This window comes from Ranitomeya variabilis, chromosome 3 (assembly GCF_051348905.1).
Source record: "Ranitomeya variabilis isolate aRanVar5 chromosome 3, aRanVar5.hap1, whole genome shotgun sequence".
NCBI classification, from domain to species: domain Eukaryota; kingdom Metazoa; phylum Chordata; class Amphibia; order Anura; family Dendrobatidae; genus Ranitomeya; species Ranitomeya variabilis.
This window is the reverse complement of record NC_135234.1, coordinates 530,010,225-530,016,848: the sequence shown is the minus strand read 5'-3', so window position 1 is coordinate 530,016,848 and position 6,624 is coordinate 530,010,225.

Here is a 6,624-nt window from a genome sequence, read left to right as displayed (position 1 = left end):
CGCATCTTCCAGATGTGCCTTTTCTGGGGTGGCTGGGGGCAGATGTTTGTAGCCAGGGGGGGCCAATAACCATGGACCCTCTCTAGGCTATTAATATCTGCCCTCAGTCACTGGCTTTACCACTCTGGCGGAAAAAATTGCGCGGGAGCCCACGCCAATTTTTTCCGCGATTTAACCCTTTATTTTACAAGCTAGTGCCCAAATTTTGCACATACACACTACTAACATTAGTAGTGTGGAATATGCAAAAAAAAAGGGATATGAGATGGTTTACTGTATGTAAACCATGTCTCATATCATGTTGGGTTTGGGAAGGAGAAATGAAAAGCCGGCAATTGAATTACCGGCTTTTCACATATATCGCGCTGAATTAAATATAAATACAGAATATATATATATATGTGTCTCAATGACATATATATATATATACTGTATATGTTTTAACGAACATTTGAGCACATAAATCCATTAGATATCGGTTTCGCAAGCCTGCGAGAAAATATCGCAGTACGGATGCCATACGGATTACATACGGAGGATGCCATGCGCAAAATACGCTGACACACCCTGCCTACGGATGACATACGGATCACTATTTTGGGGACTTTTCTGCGTATTACGGCCGTAAAAAATGGACCGTATTTACATACGCTGAGTGTGAGGCCGGCCTAATACTTGGTTGCACAACCTTTAGCCAAAATAACTGCGACCAACTGCTTCCGGTAACCATCAATGAGTTTCTTACAATGCTCTGCTGGAATTTTAGACCATTCTTCTTTGGCAAACTACTCCAGGTCCCTGATATTTGAAGGGTGCCTTCTCCAAACTGCCATTTTTAGATCTCTCCACAGGTGTTCTATGGGATTCAGGTCTGGACTCATTGCTGGCCACCTTAGAAGTCTCCAGTGCCTTCTCTCAAACCATTTTCTAGTGCTTTTTGAAGTGTGTTTTGGGTTATTGTCCTGCTGGAAGACCCATGACCTCTGAGGGAGACCCAGCTTTCTCACACTGGGCCCTACATTATGCTGAAAAATTTGTTGGTAGTCTTCAGACTTCATAATGCCATGCACACGGTCAAGCAGTCCAGTGCCAGAGGCAGCAAAGCAACCCCAAAACATCAGGGAACCTCCGTCATGTTTGACTGTAGGGACGGTGTTCTTTTCTTTGAATGCCTCTTTTTTCTCATGTAAACTCTATGTTGATGCCTTTGCCCAAAAAGCTCTACTTTTGTCTCATCTGACCAGAGAACATTCTTCCAAAACGTTTTAGGCTTTTTCAGGCAAGTTTTGGCAAACTCCAGCCTGGCTTTTTTATGTCTCGGGGTAAGAAGTGGGGTCTTCCTGGGTCTCCTACCATACAGTCCCTTTTCATTCAGATGCCGACGGATAGTAGGGGTTGACACTGTTGTACCCTCGGACTGCAGGAAACTTGAACTTGTTTGGATGTTAGTCGAGGTTCTTTATCCAACATCCGCACAATCTTGCGTTGAAATCTCTTGTCAATTTTTCTTTTCCGTCCACATCTAGGGAGGTTAGCCACAGTGCCATGGGCTTTAAACTTCTTGATGACTCTGCGCACGGTAGACACAGGAACATCCAGGTCTTTGGAGATGGACTTGTAGCCTTGAGATTGCTCATGCTTCCTCACAATTTGGTTTCTCAAGTCCTCAGACAGCTCTTTGGTCTTCTTTCTTTTCTCCATGCTCAATGTGGTACACACAAGGACACAGGACAGAGGTTGAGTCAACTTTAATCCATGTCAACTGTCTGCAAGTGTGATTTAGTTATTGCCAACACCTGTTAGGTGCCACAGGTAAGTTACAGGTGCTGTTAATTACACAAATTAGAGAAGCATCACATGATTTTTCGAACAGTGCCAATACTTTTGTTCACCCCCTTTTTTATGTTTGGTGTGGAATTATATCCAATTTGGCTTTAGGACAATTCTTTTTGTGTTTTTTTCATTTAAGACAAATTAAATGAAGATAATAATACCAAAGAATTTGTGTTTGCAATCATTTTCAGGAAGAAACTGAGTATTATCTGACAGAATTGCAGGGGTGTCAATACTTTTGGCCATGACTGTATATTTGGACAGAGACAACATTTTTCTAATTTTGGTTATAGGCATTACCACAATGAATTTTAAACAAAACAATTCAGGTGCAGTTGAAGTTCAGACTTTCAGCTTTCATTTGAGGGTATTCACATTGAAATTGGATGAAGGGTTTAGGAGTTTCAGCTTCTTAACATGTGCCACCCTGTTTTTAAAGGGACCAAAAGTAATTGGACAATTGACTCCAAGGCTATTTCATGGACAGGTGTGGGCAATCCCTTCATTATGTCATTTTCAATTAATCAGATAAAAGGCTTGAAGTTATTATGGATCTACCTCCCCTTGCTCCCCGACTGTCTCTATATACAGTATATACATATAATAACAAAAAAAAAAATTTTCTATTTTTTGTTAGACTTTTGATGAATAAAGATGGAGAGATGAAGTTATTGGTGTCATTGATTTAAATTGAGAGAGATGTGAATGGCTCCCCTCTCCTTTGTGGTTTCATGTCCTGGTCTTCTATGCTGGATTTCATGTGAATAGTTAAATCCCTTATCTGCGGGGTTATTATATTGGTCTTAGCTGCGGCTGAGTGGCTTGACGTCTCCTGGGTGATTTAGTCTGACTGCGGTCACGTGTTGTTGCTAACATGTGGCGTGTGATGTTGCTAGGCGGGGCCTCGTTCCGATCATGTGACGATGCCGCTTCTGATGACGTTATGCGCCTGCGCTCGTGGTGCAGCTCCAGCGTGGCTTGCGGTCTGGCTTTGTTCCCTGCTGGGATTCGCTGTCGGGTGACGTATGCACAATCTAGGTATGACAGGGTGAACACTATTGGTGAGTCTATAGGCGCCAAGTTGAGAAAAGATGATGGATAGGGAATTTGACTCTTTGGCACTCTTTTCTATAATAAATCTTATTTGTTTACTCACCATGACGCTTTGGAGTAATTAACATAGGATGCCATTGATTGGATGAAGGTTTCCATGGGTACTAGGATGCACTTAACTGATTTGTCAACAGAATGGTAAATACGAGTTTTTTGCTATGAGATTTTTTTTTAGATTACATGTATTGTAAATATGTATATGATAGAAGATATTGATTGTATATATATATATATATATAATGTGATATCTTGTGAGTATTTTAATTGTGGGCTGTTGCTTAATGGTGATTGGTGCACTGTGTTGCATTCACACTATTTAAGCTGGTCCTTGACACTGTATCTTATGCTTGACAAAGGCCTAGTGATGGCCGAAACAGCGCTTCACATTATGGCAGAATAAAGTTTTTTTTTCTACTACACCTGGATGGAGCACTGTTCCTTTACTTGGTTGAGCGCTCTATTCATTTTGTCCGAATCCTGTGGATTGCATTTAAGACAGGAAGTAGCGCCAGCATGTCAACAAAGGCTTACGTGATGCTCATAGAAGCGGCGAAGGGAATGAAATGTGATTGCTTCAAAGAGTGTTTTCAAAAATTGGATATGGACTAAGTACTTTGTAGACCATAGGAAAAATTTAGAAAGGTTTATTCTTTTACACCACATAATATGCATACAAAGGGGCAACGTTTTGCCCTTTAGCACTCGTTTTCTTTTTAAATAAAATCCACCAAAATATTTATGAATAGTACAAAATTCATTTTTTTAAGCAACTTTCTTACACTATAATGACCATCCTTAAAAAGGTGGCCAATAAGAAGTTAGGACCTTTTGAAGCTCTGGATCCACATCCATCATTTTCTAAGTGACTTTGACTTGTGGTAGTTGTCATTTTCTTGCACTAAATGCTTAACACTGGCACCAGCGTGTTGATTAATTTTGGGCAGAATCAAAGATGCTATTTATTTCTTTTACTTTTTTGGTGTTAAATTAGAACAAAAAGTCACATGATCACTTAAAATGTAACATGATAGTCTTCAACTGCACAAAAAAAAATAATTTAAAATTAGACGGAATTTAGTTAGGTACAGGTGTAGATTTGCATAAATATTGTGACATTTCGAAAAGTCACAAATGATAAATTAAGCTACAAAAATCTATATCAGGGATACCAGACTCACTTTATCGGGGAAAAACAAGAAGACGGAACCAAGTAAAGTGAACTTAAAAATGGTGTAGATTAAATAAGGAAACAAATGAAAAACCGCAAAAATGGGATAAGAGATGGCTTTCTAATTGCTGGGGATCTGAGAACTGATGCTCTTTAAAGATGTGTGTGAATGAAGCAGTAGTCAATCATGCGTACTGGCGCTCCAGTCACTTAAAGGGCCACTGTCACCCCCCCCCAGCCGTTATAAACTAAAAGAGCCACCTTGTGCAGCAGTAATGCTGCAGTCTAACAAGGTGGCTCTTTTAGTTTTTGATTCATTTATTACCTCAAAAAAGCGTTTTAAAAATTGGCCACACATTCCAGATATTATACCTGGAGGCGGTCCGAAGCGTCCTGTATGAATCCCCCAACTGCCGTCACTCATCTCTTCAGGGCCGATGGTCCCCGCCCCCTGAGCGCTGTTATCGTCTGAAATCCGGCGCCTGCGCTGTGTTCATTGTCAGTGCGGCCACACTGTTGCTGAATCCCCCGCCCCGCACTGTTATTCATTATGCGGGGCTGGGGTTCCTGGGCATGCGCACTGCGCTGTTTAGACGCTCCCCAGCTCCCCCGCCTTCCCAGGAACCCCAGCCCCGCACTGTGCATAATGAATAACAGTGCGGGGCGGGGGATTCAGCAACAGTGTGGCCACACTGACAATGAACACTGCGCAGGCCCCAGGCAGGCACGCACAGGGCAGGCGCCGGATTTCAGAAGATAACAGCGCTCAGGGGGCGGGTACCATCGGGCCTGAAGAGATGAGTGACGGCAGTTGGGGGATTCATACAGGACGCTTCGGACCGCCTCCAGGTATAATATCTGGTATGTGTGGCCAATTTTTAAAACGCTTCTTTGAGGTAATAAATGAATCAAAAACTAAAAGAGCCACCTTGTTAGACTGCAGCATTACTGCTGCACAAGGTGGCTCTTTTAGTTTATAACGGCTGGGGGGGGTGACAGTGGCCCTTTAATGGGAACACTGAAGATTGCAGAGTGCTAAGGTGTCTAGTCTTTGTTACTCCTATTAGAAGGAATGGTGCAGCAGTGCTCCTGATCGACCGCTGCTCCATTCACACAGAGCTCTTCAAAGCCACAGTTCTAGGGGTTGTTGGGGACCACAGCAGCAGGAACCCTTTAGTGATCAGAAAGTTATCTTCTATGCCTTGGAAAAGGAATGACTTTCAGACTATAGGATATCCCTTAAAGGGCTCATACTTATCTGCGAGAAATTCAGATGAGTCTTGCATGTTAATACCCGGCGCTGCTGCCAGCACTCAGATCAGAGCGTGCGGCCACATAGGAATACATGCAGTGGCACGCTCAGCTCCTGAGTGCCGGGTATTGAAGTGTGAGACTCATTTGAGTTTCTTGCAGGTGAGTATGAGCCCTTAGTCTATGATTAGCATCAAAAGAAAGACTTTATAATAGTGAACTCAAAACATATGTATGGTAAGAGCCTCCAGCTGTCAATTCATTTATTGCTCTGGGCCAATTAGAAATTGAGTTTTGCAAACTTTGTTATCTTGAGGTGTATACATGCAAGAATGGAGTAAAATAGTCCACCAAAAGAAAGTAAAAGCAAAGTAATTTTATTAAACGGATTTTGGTGCCTTCTATACAAAAGACAACATTAAAAGAACCATATTACAGAGCTATAGCAGTCAAGGAATCTGGTGCCGCAAACATCTCGTGCAAGCACCCAGGTACAGCATAGTAGAGTCTAGTAGCAAGACATATGAATTTAACTTAAGTGACAGTGCTTCAAGTCTTATCCTAGAAAGTAATCAGTGAGACATATGCTGACATGGCTACATAAGTGCCAGAAGTGAAACATCCAATATATCATCACCTCTAAACATGCTAATGCTGACCACGGCAACATAAGAATCGCATACGGTAAATGCTCTTATCCATGGCTGTCCTGCAAGTCACACGTGCAACTCCGTCACACGTGATTCTTATGTTGCTGTGGTCAGCATTAGCATGTTTAGAGAGGAGGATGATGATATATTGGATGTTTCACTCCTGCTGACACTGCTACATATGTCTCACTGATTACTTTCTAGGATAAGACCTGAAGCACTGTCACTTTAGTTAAATTCATATGTCTCACTACTAGACTCTACTATGCCGTACCTGTGTGCTTGCACAGGATTGTTGCTGCACCTGATTCCTTGTCTTCTATAGCTCTGTAATGATATGGTTTTAAATGTCTTTTTTGGTGCCTTGTATACAATCAGTTTAATAAAACTCCACACGGTGATTATGGTGAGCCCTAAGGTACTTCATTCTGGGCCCCATTAACTTTAATAGGAGCCGATCAGCAGTACCCAAGAACAGCCACTAAAATACTATAAATATATATGCACACTGTACATTCTCCTGCACTGGGAGCTGCAAACAGCTGACCAGTTGAGGTACCAAGTGCAATAAGGATAGGTCATCAATATTCCTTTACAATCCCTTATAGC